Below are 13036 nucleotides of genomic sequence, written 5' to 3' on the forward strand. Positions count from 1 at the left end.
TTGGATTAGAAAGAATCCCCAGTATTTGCTTTTGGTTTCCACATAGAACGAAGTAGATATAGCAAATATGTACTCTGAACAAACATTATATGGTGGGTGGCCTATTTCTAGAAACCTGCACGTGGCTTTTCTGAGCCAACACGTTCTAGTCAGGACATAACTGAAACCCTGTTTTCCTATTTCAAAGCATTGCTGGTAATTTTTCTCTCTGTGTGTGGCCATCAAATGCTAATGACTGTCTCTTATCCTTTATGCTACAAGCTCTCAATCAATAGCCAGCACATTGCTTGTTCTTATTGATTTTTACACAGTTCACACTTCTTACAATATGACAGGAATTTGCAGGTAGGTGATCAAACTGTGACTTTTCCAAGTGGAGGAAAAAAATCTAATTATATCGACCAGATGAAATTGAGATTATGTATTTATCAGTGACCTTTAACTTATAAAAATGTACAAATTATACAAAGAACAATAGTAGTTACAAGTTGTAATTTAAAATGGTATGCTCTAATTTTCTATTAAATTCTATTATTTTGTCTGTAATTACTTCTGATTCTGATTAATGACAGTATTTGAAATATTATTTTTAACCATAAAGTTTGGCTTATCTTATTAAATGTAGATAAATCATTTAGGAAAAATACCCTAAAAATGATTAGCCACACTGGATTTAAAAGAAAAACAAAATCTTATTCAATTATAAAGCAAAGCAAGCACAGAAACTTCTGTTTTCCATCTTAAACAGCATGAGGTTGGAAGAGTTGCTCTTTTTCAAGGTTTTCAAACTATTCTAAGATGTTTGTCACTGGCAACAACCTTACTTGCATTTTAAATCTAGGAACACTGGGACTCATGTATTAGGATGGTTTCCCTAAGAAGTCTTTGTAAGCGCTAGTTCTAAAAATCAGTCTCAGGTCTTGTCAAAGCAAAATTGTACCAAAGTTAAACCACCAAGGATGGTTTTACTCGGGGCTGTGGCAATATAGGAAAATTTTTGCAGCTGAAGTGTATATAGCTTTACTGAATCCAAAATAGGAATATTCTAAGTGCTGGGGAAAGGGGACAATGGCTCATTTGCTTTATTAGCTGGATTTACCTAACGGGAAAGCAATCATTATGTGTTGCCAACAAAAGAGCTTTATAGCTGGAAGAGAGCTGCCTGGCACTGTAACCACCTCTCTTGCTCTACAAAGTGAAAGTCAGGAGTGTTCTTTCACTTGACATCCATCATTTTAAAGGAGTTACAACTAGATACTTGTGAAAGACATTTGAGCTATGAAATTAACTAGGGGCTTAAAAAAAAAGATTTACATGTATGTTAAGGTGGCAGAAAAACAATTTAGAAATATAGTTTTTTTTTTAATTAGATATTTTCCTCATTTACATTTCCAATGCTATCCCAAAAGTGCCCCATACCCCTCACACACACTCCCCTACCCACCCACTCCCACTTCTTGGCCCTGGCATTCTGTTTCCCTGTACTGAGGCATTTAAAGCTTGCAAGACCAATGGGCCTCTCTTTCCAATGATGGCCGAATAGGCCATCTTCTGATACATATGCAGCTAGAGACAAAAGCTCCGGGGGGTACTGGTTAGTTCATATTGTTGTTCCACCTATAGGATTGCAGATCCCTTTAGCTCCTTGGGTATTTTCTCTAGATCCTCCATTGGGGGCCCTGTGATCTATCCAATAGCTGACTGTGAGCATCCACTTCTGTGTTTGCTAAGCCCAAGAATAGCCTCACAAGAGACAACTATATCAGGGTCCTTTCAGCAAAGTCTTGCTAGTGTGTGCAATGGTGTCAGTGTTTGGAGGCTGATTATGGGATGGATCCCCAGGTATGGCAGTCTCTAGATGGTCCATACTTTCATCTCAGCTCCAAACTTTGTCTCTGCAACTCCTTCCATGTGTGTTTTGTTCTCAATTCTAAGAAGGGGGAAAATGTAGGTCTCCAAGAGAAGTACTTGAGAAAGGAACTTTAGAAGCCTGACGTCAGGAAGGAGTCTATTTAAAGCTACAACGAGTAGAAGGGAAGATAAGGTCACAGTGATAACTGTACAAAATATTCTGATTAACATGATGAAACATGCATTATTTTGATAGGAATCATCTAGTTGTAGCCAGGGCTGCACAACTGGTCTTCTTTGTTATGAGCTCTTAATCAAGAGGGCAAACTTTTATTGATTTTTAAAATAATGGTTATATTCCACAGTCATGAACAGAAAGTGAAGAGATCAGCACAGGAACTTTGAAAAATTCCACCAGACCCCTCCCCTCCTGGAAGAGAAAGGTCATGTAACACTTAGGCATCTGTCCCCTCTGGAAAGGATTGGCCTATTATATTCCTCAGATCGCAGTGGGTGGAGGGGAGGGGGAACTGACCATCAGGAACCTGCAGGTGGGGAAGACTCAGAGCATGTAGATACTTTCTGCAGGATCTTGGCCACCTACAGACAAGGGAAGTCCTTGCCACCTCATTCCCTAAAGACCAATCACTATAAATTTAAGTCACACTATTCTGCTCTGTCATTGTGCCTAATGGCTGGTGCTCTGAATATTGTATAAAGACTCTCCAAATGGGCTGTGCATGGCTGTTCTCTCTACTTTGTGTGCAGTGACCCCAGCATGTTGGAACAATATAACTCCTCCTGCTGTGGCATTAATCCACAACTCCACAGTTTTTTATCAGGGCGTCTCTGGTAATTTGAGGCTCACCAGAGTCTTACAAAAAGAATATCTGAAACCAAGAGGTGATCTGCAGGGATCCAAAAATGAACATTTAATTTATCTTTATAAATAAGATAATTAGGGCTAGAGTGCTGGCTTGTGCTGGGCCAGAGCCCCAGAACCCATATAAAAGACTGACATTGCAATACACAACTGTAATATCAGTGCTGAGTATCAGAACAGGATACAGATCATGAGAATCCATGATGTGTGAGCTTCAAGTTCAGCTAAGACATCTGCCTCAAGAACTAAAGAGGGAAATAACCAAGGAAGGCACATGACATTGTAGTTGCCACATACACACTCACATTCTTGCACACAAACATATGCACACATAAAAACATAAACATACTAACACAAAAAATAATAGTTACAGTTTTTGACAGTTTGTATTATATTTCAGTTTAAAAGATACACACACACACACACACATATATATATATGTATTGTGTAAAAGAAAAGGCTGAACACATCACACACTAAAGACACAGCTCTTGAGTGACTCGAGCTGATTTTTACATGAAAGCCTTTTTCCTTCAGTTATAGCTTCTATAGTTTTAGAAAATATTATGCAGGCTTCCAATTGAATGACAATGGAAACAATTAAACAATCCCATTCAGGTGTAACACCCATAAAACACAACAATTATCAGCATGCCAAGACATGAATAAAGGTAGTATAAGTGGCAATCACATATTGGTGGTAACCAACAAATTTCAAATTGGATTCAACACCTACTCAACAAGAAGGAAATCATGCCTGGTACTGTAACCTAGCCAGATTCCCTGGGCTAGTGAGGCCATTGGATCTGAGAAAGGAAAGTAATACTGCCATTTTTGCTAGAGTAACACAATTTCTTCCTACATTCCAAAATATGTCCTTATACCCACAGATAAATGTAGCTATGATTTCCCAACCACCATCCAAGAAGTCTTTCTTTAAAACAAATGAAAAGTATCCAAAAGAATCAAAACAGGACACATACAGAGATCAATAGACCCTGAGGAGGCCAATCCCACTGGATGCATCTATGTTACAGTTCCTGATCTGCGTATAGCTCAGGGAGGATTGCAAAAGAGAGGGCAGAAGGTTGTCAAAGCCAGAATAACAGTAATTCTGCTATGATACAGACTCCACTAGAAGTAGCTGTAGAAACAAGATGAAAACAATGTCAATATCAATGGACATATTCATGTGGAAGGGGAAGGATCTTGAGAAGGGAGCATACCTAAACAAAGAACTAGGAACAGGCAATTAAGGAGTGCTGGGAGAAGGAGAATGAGCCTCTCCCATGGATATGCACCTTTATTGATTTTTCAATGTAGAATGGTCATTATTGAAGCCATATACACACAAACAACATAGTAGATTCAGCAGGTTGCATATATGTGTGTGTGTGTGTGTGTGTGTGTGTGCATGTGTGCTTGTTTGTGTGTGTGTATGAAAAAACACATATACAAGAATATATTCATACATGTATGTATGTAATAATATTAAAGAAAAAGTGGCTATCCACTTGCGAGACCATGTGAGAGGTTTAAGGGAGGGTAGTTGGTAGGAGCTGGACACAGAATGGGAAGGGAGAAGGCATATTATACTTTAATGAAAACATTTTATAAAAGAGAAACAAACAAAAGAAAGGCTTGTGAATTTAACTGGTAAGAAAGAATTACTATGCTTAAAATTCAAGGTCTCTAGTAGTTAACACATACTTGACCTAAGTATACTTTATTTGAATAATCACTATTCTTTGAGATATCTCTCTGAAACCAGAATAAAGTGCTTTATGGACACTCTGCCAGTTATCTTTCTTGTCAAAATGTCAAAATTCTTTGTTAGCCAGCAGGACAGGTCCAGGGTTCTTTTCTTTTTTCATATTCTGTTGAAATTTCCTTTGTTTTTAGTTCTGCCTTGTTTTATATTTTAAAATGTAGTACTAAAGTTCTGATGAAAATGGTCCATGCTTCAGTCCAACATCAGGCAGAGCAGCACTGGCCCTCTCAAAAGTAGATTTATCACAGACACCAAGAACACCGAGTATAACCTTGAAACTCCGCAGCAGCACAGAATGTTTATGACAATGCTATTTTGCCCATATAAATTATAAGCAGGGAAAGTTTAGCATCTCTCCAGACTTGAATGCCTCACCACGTAACTCACACTATCAGAAACAAACAGACTTAGTTTAGGACATTGGCCTTTATAACGTGAAAGAACAAACTATTTCTAATTTCCCAGGTGCAACTTTAAGTGAAAAATACATCATTTGAGATTTGATTTTGTTACTGCAAAGTCAAAAGCTTTCAGGATGTTTGAGGATTTGATTAAATAGGATGTGTCTCACTTTGGTTTCCATTGCTGTGATAAAAAAAAAAAAAAAAAAAGACGGAAAGCAACTTGGGGGAAGGAAGGCAGAAACTAAAGGAGAAACCATGAAAGAATGCTGTTTACATACTGTTTTCCATGGTCCACTCAGACTGCTTTTTTTTTTTCTTTTAATACAAACTAGGACCACCTGTCAAGTGATGGCTCCTCCCACGGTGAGGTGCTCTCTCAGAAATCAACATTAATCAAGGCTTGCCCGTGTGCCAATCTGATGGAGGCACTTTTTCAATCAAAGTTACCTTTTCATAGGTGATCATATCTTGTCCCAAGTCAACAAAAACAAAACAAAAAAAAAAAAAAAAGAAGAAGAAAACAACCAACACAACCGATTCATCATCACCTTGATACAGGATAGGGATATATAAAATAAATCATATTATAGCTTTAAAAGCCACACAGTCTTTAAAAAGTTAAAAAAAATTAATAGTTCAAAGTATCTTTATGATACTCAATGTCCCACTGAGTATCTAAAGTCTCTCACAGTGTAAATAACTAGGCATTCAGTATCTAGAACTCACTTTTGATGTTCTGGGCTCCAGAGAACTTTTAAGTCATTATTTTTGTCTCTGCCACAGAAACACACACAGTTTATCTCCTAAGCTCTACTGCTGTCCTTGGTGGTTATTGTATGATCCTAGCACTTCCAATATGCTGGGGTCATCACTGCAACTGAGTCAGCATATTCACTGATGGCCTCTCCTGTGTTTGTTTTAGGGATTCCAACACTGCCTGAAGTGCCATGCTGTAACATTTGTCCATGATCCCTTCATGGACATGAGGCTGTCTTGCAGCTGAAGTGTCAACCTTATTGATGGCCTTCCACTGTCTTTTCAGGGACCCTTACACTTTCACAGAATGTTAAGTTTCAGCTTCTTTTGATGACCCCTTCTGTACTGTGGCTTTCACTGCAACTTAGATTTTACTTTTAGCATTGGTTACTCCTGGTCTCCTAGAGTTCTAAGCCTCAGCTATTTTCTGTGGCCCATTCCTCCTTCTATAGAAGTACCACATTGGAGACTATTACACATTGCTATGTATGGCTTTCAGCTTGAAATGCAGTCTTGGCCCCTCTGGGCCATAGCTAGTTTATGCTGATCCCAGAGAAATAATTTATACAGGATTTTATCTGAGTGATGCTGGTCTCTTATCAATCAGAGTTATTTTTTTAGTATCAGCTAACCAGCCCCAGTTATATGAGCAAAAGTTTTACTTTAGTGGCCATGGTCTCTGGTTAACCACAGCTGATTCTTCATCCACAACTGAACAGAAAACACCAATTCTTAATTCAAAATGTCACATAAACACCTCTGTCTTAGTCAGGGTTTCTATTCCTGCACAAACATCATGACCAAGAAGCAAGTTGGGGAGGAAAGGGTTTATTTGGCTTACACTTCCATACTGCTGCCCATCACCAAAGGAAGTCAGGACTGGAACTCAAGCAGGTCAGAAAGCAGGAGCTGATGCAGAGGCCATGGAGGGATGTTCTTTACTGGCTTGCCTCCCCTGGCTTGCTCAGCCTGCTCTTTTATAGAACCCAAGACTACCAGCCCAGGGATGGTCCCACCCACAAGGGGCCTTTCCCCCTTGATCACTAATTGAGAAAATGCCTTACAGTTGGATCTCATGGAGGCATTTCCTCAACTGAAGCTCCTTTCTCTGTGATAACTCCAGCTGTGTCAAGTTGACACAATACTAACCAGTACAATTGACCCCTTGTCAACTTGACATACAAACACATCATTAGTAAGCCTCAACCCTTACATTCTTATCCATCCCCAAGATCTAAATAACTTTAAAAGTCCCACAGTCTTTACATATTCTTAAAATTTCAATCTCTTTAAAATATCCATCTCTTTGAAAATTCAGTCTTTTTACAATTAAAAGTCTCTTAACTGTGGGCTCCACTAAAACAGTTTCTTCCTTCAAGAGGGAAAATATCAGGGCACAGTCACAATCAAAAGCAAAAATCAATCTCCAACCGTCCAATGTCTGGGATCCAACTCACGATCTTCTGGGGTCCTTCAAGGGCTTCTCCAGCCCTTGGTTTTTGGTTTTTGGTTTTTATTTTTTTTTGCTTTGTTTTGAAATGTAACAAGTCAGGCATCCATCATCTGCATTCCTCTCATATCTCAAGAGCACCAACATAATAGCCCATCATAGCCATTAAGCCCAAAAGTAATTGAGCACTCAATTACTTTTCTGCTCTGATTTCCAAACTTTTATACAATACTCTTCAAAACAAAGTGGCCACGTCAGTCCTAACATTAGGACACTGTGTCGTAGCATTTTCTGTATTAGTTTGCTTTTTATTGCTCTGAGATATATCTTGGTCAAAAATAACTTAAAGAGAAAACCATGTATTGTACTGACACATCCCAGGTAACAGTTTATCACTGAGGTATATGAGGATATGAACACTAGGCAGGAATCTGGAGGGAAGATGTGGGGACTAGACTGTGCAGGAATGCTACTTACTGTTTTTTTGATGGCTCACTCAGCATGCTTTCTCATATAGCCCATGGGTAGGTGGCATTGCCCACAATAAATGTGGGGTGGCACTTCTATTTCAATCATTAATAAAGCCACTCAGAGTTTTCTACTATCCATCTGGTGGAGGCACATTCTCAGTACAGTTTTCCTCTTCTTAGCTGACTTTAGTGTACATGTTTCAAAAAAATACAAAAACAAAAACAAACAAACAAACAAAAAAACCCACCAAAACAAAACAAAGAAAAACAACCAGTACAAGATAATAGCTGTATGTGGATACTTGCTGACCAAAATGACAATAAAATATGTGAAGAAGAAGAAAAAAAGAAAATGATGGAAAGGATATGAAATCTCAGCTATTTCAAAACGGAGTGTACTTTGTTTTGATAAATAATCAAATGCAAAATAAACTCAACATATAGCACACTGATTAATCAGTAAGACAGTTTCTTTGTCCTTCAACTGTATTACTAAAAAAAAAAAAAAAAAAAGTTTGAAAAGACCTAATTGGTTAAGCAAATATTGCAATATTTCAAAAAATAAAAAAGAAAGAAAATCCAACTGTCATCAACAAATTGTTTAGAACTATAGCTACTTAAACATATCTTAAAATTATTCCAATCATTTATACTTCTAATCATGTTAAATTAAATTTCCTTTCAAGCCACTTTCTACAATATTCTTTATCCATTTAGATATTTTGCAAAGTTCCTTATTTTCACTGTGAAAAATACAATTACAAATTTTATAACCAAGCTGCTCTTTTCCCTTAACAGCTACATTTCCTGTACTCTGTGCATATAGACTGACACTTTTTGATCACTCTTCTGGTAGATTTCCTTTAGCATACACTGACTATGTTTTAGACATAGAAACTTTTCTCCTTGATAGCTAGGAAGCAGCTAATTATGAGCTATCATTCACAGAATAATTTTTGAAACATCCCTCCAGAGATCATAAATTACATATCTCATACTAAGTTATAATATTCTTCAGATCTAAATCCATCTATACAGTCTGTCCACACCTTAAAAATAAGTGAAAAAATTCTAAATCTGAAATATTCTTGGTTATTCTACTTTGCTAGAATTAACCTGAATGTTTAATGACTACCTATTAATTACTTAATTTTGCATGAACCTATGCTTTTGAATTCCCCAGAGAAATTAGAAACCATTCGAATGTATTATAGAGTCTAAAAGAGAAACTGCTGAAGTAAAGCTTATCAGAATAATTATGCAAGATGATCAAATACAAATCTACATTTCTCATTATCTTTGGATGTCAACTTTGGTTTATAAATTCTTGAACTTGTTAAGGTTGAGAGAAAATCTTTCCAAGTAGAGGTAAAGAACATACCCAGATCATAATACTCAAATATCTTGACTATTTTAATTAAATCATCAACAACAACAAAATGTAACTAATTGCAAACACCTTAACACTGTGGACTCAAATTATTTAAACATCTGGATTGTTTGTAACCAGATGTCTTTAAACATAACTTTTTCTTACTGAGAATATTAGAAACTATTTCCCAGACTCCTGGGACTTTTAAGAATATTCAATTTAATTCTGAATCAATCAAAATACGAGGGATTTTACAATCAAACTTTAAAGTACTGTCCAGAGGTAGCATATATCCATGTAGGACACACACACACACACAAACACACATTCACACACACAATTGGGTACAAATGTGATAATACTTTGCTTCCACCCTACAATTTTGATTCCTTAGTTTATATAAAGTCTTTATCACACATGTTATTTGATGGGTTAAAAATATTCCCCATGGTCATTTGTTCAATCAAGGCTTGGTTGCACTTTGAGGAGGTATAAATATATTTGTATTAACTACATATTTGTTTGTGATAGAGGTTTGCAGATAGCAGATAGCAGAAAATAAGCAAAATAAGCAAAGTTCTTTATAGCTTCATGTATTTTCATAGATTTGAAAACTTCCACACTTATTATCTAAAATGGCCTTTGCCTATTCCCAGAAGCCTCAAATCATGTATTTAGTCCTGCTTCATTTTGGATGAAATTGAAAATTAGAATAATAAGCATGGGGTACTATCTGGACTTGGTAGAATTTTTAAGAAGGAGACAGGGTAAAAAGAAGTTAAGACACTGGTGTTTCATTGAAACCCCATTGGTATCTTGCCCTCTTTGCCTTGCTTTCTGGCCATCATAGGGTGATGTGCTTTGCTCTAACATCTAATGTCTACTATGATATTCTGTCTCACTACAGGTCCCCAACCTAGACAGCCAACTAGAAACAGTCTGAAACACTTGAATCCATAGTCCACAACATTGTCTGAGGCATGTGGTGGTTTGATTGCTTTGGATGTTATGTCATAAAACTCAAAGGCCTATATGACATACTAACAATTTTAGAATGATTATGCTTCTGGAGCACAGACAAATTGAGATCATTTGCTAGGAATAGCTGTTGAACTACTGTCATCAAGACTTATAAAGGAGAGCTTTATAATTTCTTGTGCCATGATGCACAGTCCTATGGAAGCTAGGTTACATTTCAGATGAGAAATGAAGGATAGATAAGGATTTTGCCATGTGTATCTTTCATTTTCATTGAATCCCAGGGTGGCAGTTAACTGTAACTTTATTTATATTTTTATTTTTAATGATGGTTTTTAAATGCATTAACTCCCTTTTAGTCTACCGCATCCCAGAAGTAGTGGGGAAGCAAGGATTTTGGGGGAAGTGAACTTCTTTAGAAGTGGTTCTTTGGAGTACTTTTCATTTGTGTTGTCTGAAAATAGGGAGTTCAGTTCATAGGTCAGCAATAGCAGTAGATCCAGTAGTAGATGCTTCACAGATACACCAGCAGTCCAGTTCAGTAGAGTTGGGATCACAAACACAAATCAGCAGCAGTGGCACTACCTAGCAGAGAAAACCAGGCCTCAACCTAGGCACAATTCATCAGGAGGGACCATGGACAACAGGAATGCCAGAAGTTCTCATCTGTTCTTCTCTCAGCAAAGTGACGATCAGTTAAGAGGTGAGACCAGCAAGCAATATCCAACTTGCTCTCCCAGTAGGCCAAGCTCAGCACCAATGACAGTCCATAGAGTTATTTTAATACTTTCTCCAAACATCATGTATCATCCACGGGTCTTGGCTCAGCATCTGTCCTGTCTCAGCACCTGCCTTATCTGAACAAATGAGTCTGACTTAGCAAAACCACACAAGTCTGTCTCAGCTTACATCACTCTGCCATTCAGGCCTGAGTCTGAGGAAACAGCAAGAAGCCACAGCACACCACTAGAAGATTTTTGGTGCATTTTTCTCTATGGAGTCCTAACAAAGGTAGCTCAATTATGCAATGTAAGGTAAACCAATACATGTGAGTCATTAGCAAAGAATTCTATATCATGTGTCCTTTTGCATGCTTGTTTTAGCAGAACATCCTTTCCCTTGTGTCTGTTTAATCACCTGTGTTCACTTCAGGAAAAACTCCTTCACCTGTTTTCCCCAGCACAATACCATCCAACACACCTGACTTTCCAAGGAAATCTTAAGTTTCCACTTTAGTTAACATTAACAAAATTATTATTATGGTTAATGTTATTAGTTTAGGTATAAATGTATGCAGTATGAAGTCCAGGATACTTTGGATAGGAAAAAAATGCTAATGAAATTAAATAAATATCAAGGTTAGTTAAACAGTAAAAAAAAAAAAGATAGAAAGTTACCAAGATAAGTGAGGAGGACTAGTAGGCAAAGGATATTAGAAAAACTTAATTTGTAGTATTTATTGCCACCTATCTTAAGTGTAGTTTTTGTATTTTATAGATGCATGGAAAAACTGAAATTCGTTTTCTCCACTAGGAGGACATAGAGAGCTTTAGATACCTATAACAGAAGTAAATTCCAGACCTTGCAATGAGTATTGGAGAAGGTGGGTGACATTTCTTCAGATGGCTTAGAGAGCAGTGGACAGGTTCTAAATAGGCTGCTTTTTGCACTTATGCATTCATGTGAATGATTATTTCCTTTTGGACATTACCAATGAGTTTTAGACACAATGGGGATATTTGCTACAAGGAAGTTAATGGAGGAAAGGAATATGGGTATCTTGCTCCATACAAGTGCTCTTCTGTAAAATTTTATAAGGCACAAATCACCCTGACATCTTTCTTACTAATTAAATCATAATGCCATGAATTCTTTTCTGTTTCTTTGCTCTTTGGTTTTAGGGTTTTTGTTTGTTTGTTTGGTTTGGTTTGGTTCGGTTTTTGGTTTTTTCCAGACAGGGTATCTCTGTGTCGCCCTTGGCTGTCCTGGAACTCACTCTGTAGACCAGTCTGGCCTCAAACTCAGAAATGCAAAAGGCTCTGCCTCCCAAGTTCTGGAAATAAAGGTGTTCACCACCACTGCCCAGCAAAGTCATGAGTTCTTTACTTTTTTTTTTTTAATTAGGTATTTATTTCATTTCCATTTCCAATGCTATCGCAAAACTCCCCCAACAGCTCCCCCACCCCTCACTCCCATTTCTTGGCCCTGGCATTCCCTTGTACTGAGGCAGATAAAGTTTGCACGACCAAAGGGCCTCTCTTTCCACTGATGGACTACTAGGCCATCTTCTGATACATATGCAGCTAGAGACACGAACTCTGGGGGGTACTGGGTAGTTCAAACTATTGTTCCACCTATAGGATTGCAGATCCATATAGCTCCTTGGTTACTTTCTCTAGCTCCTCCATTGGGGGCCCTGTGATCCATCCAATAGCTGACTGTGAGCATCCACTTATGTGTTTGATAGGCCCCGGCATAGTCTCACAAGAAACAGCTATCTGGGTCCTTTCAGTAAAATCTTGCTAGTGTATGCAGTGGTGTCAGCGTTTTGAGGCTAATTATGGGATGGATTCCTGGATATGGCAGTCTTTATATGGTCCATCCTTTCGTCTCAGCTACAAACTGTGTCTCTGTAACGCCTTCCATGGGTGTTTTGTTGTCAATTCTAAGAAGGGGCAAAGTATCCACACTTTGGTCTTCATTCTTCTTGAGTTTCATGTGTTTAGCAAATTGTATCTTATATCTTGGGTATTCTACGTTTCTGAGCTAATATCCACGTATCAGTGAGTACATATCCTGTGAGTTCTTTTGTGATTGGGTTACCTCACTCAGGATGATGCCCTCCAGGTCAAACCATTTGCCTAGGAATTTCATAAATTCATTTTTTAATAGCTAAGTAGTACTCCATTGTGTAAATGTACCACATTTTCTGTATCCATTCCTCTGTTGAGGGACATCTGGGTTATTTCCAGCTTCTGGCTATTATAAATAAGGCTGCTATGAACATAGTGGAGCATGTGTCCTTGTTACTGGTTGGAACATCTTCTGGATATATGCCCAGGAGAGGTATTGCAGGATCCTCCGGTAGTACTATGTCCAAT

Source organism: Mus caroli, unplaced genomic scaffold (genome assembly GCF_978045245.1).
Source record: "Mus caroli unplaced genomic scaffold, Mus_caroli_1 scaffold_6, whole genome shotgun sequence".
NCBI lineage: Eukaryota > Metazoa > Chordata > Mammalia > Rodentia > Muridae > Mus > Mus caroli.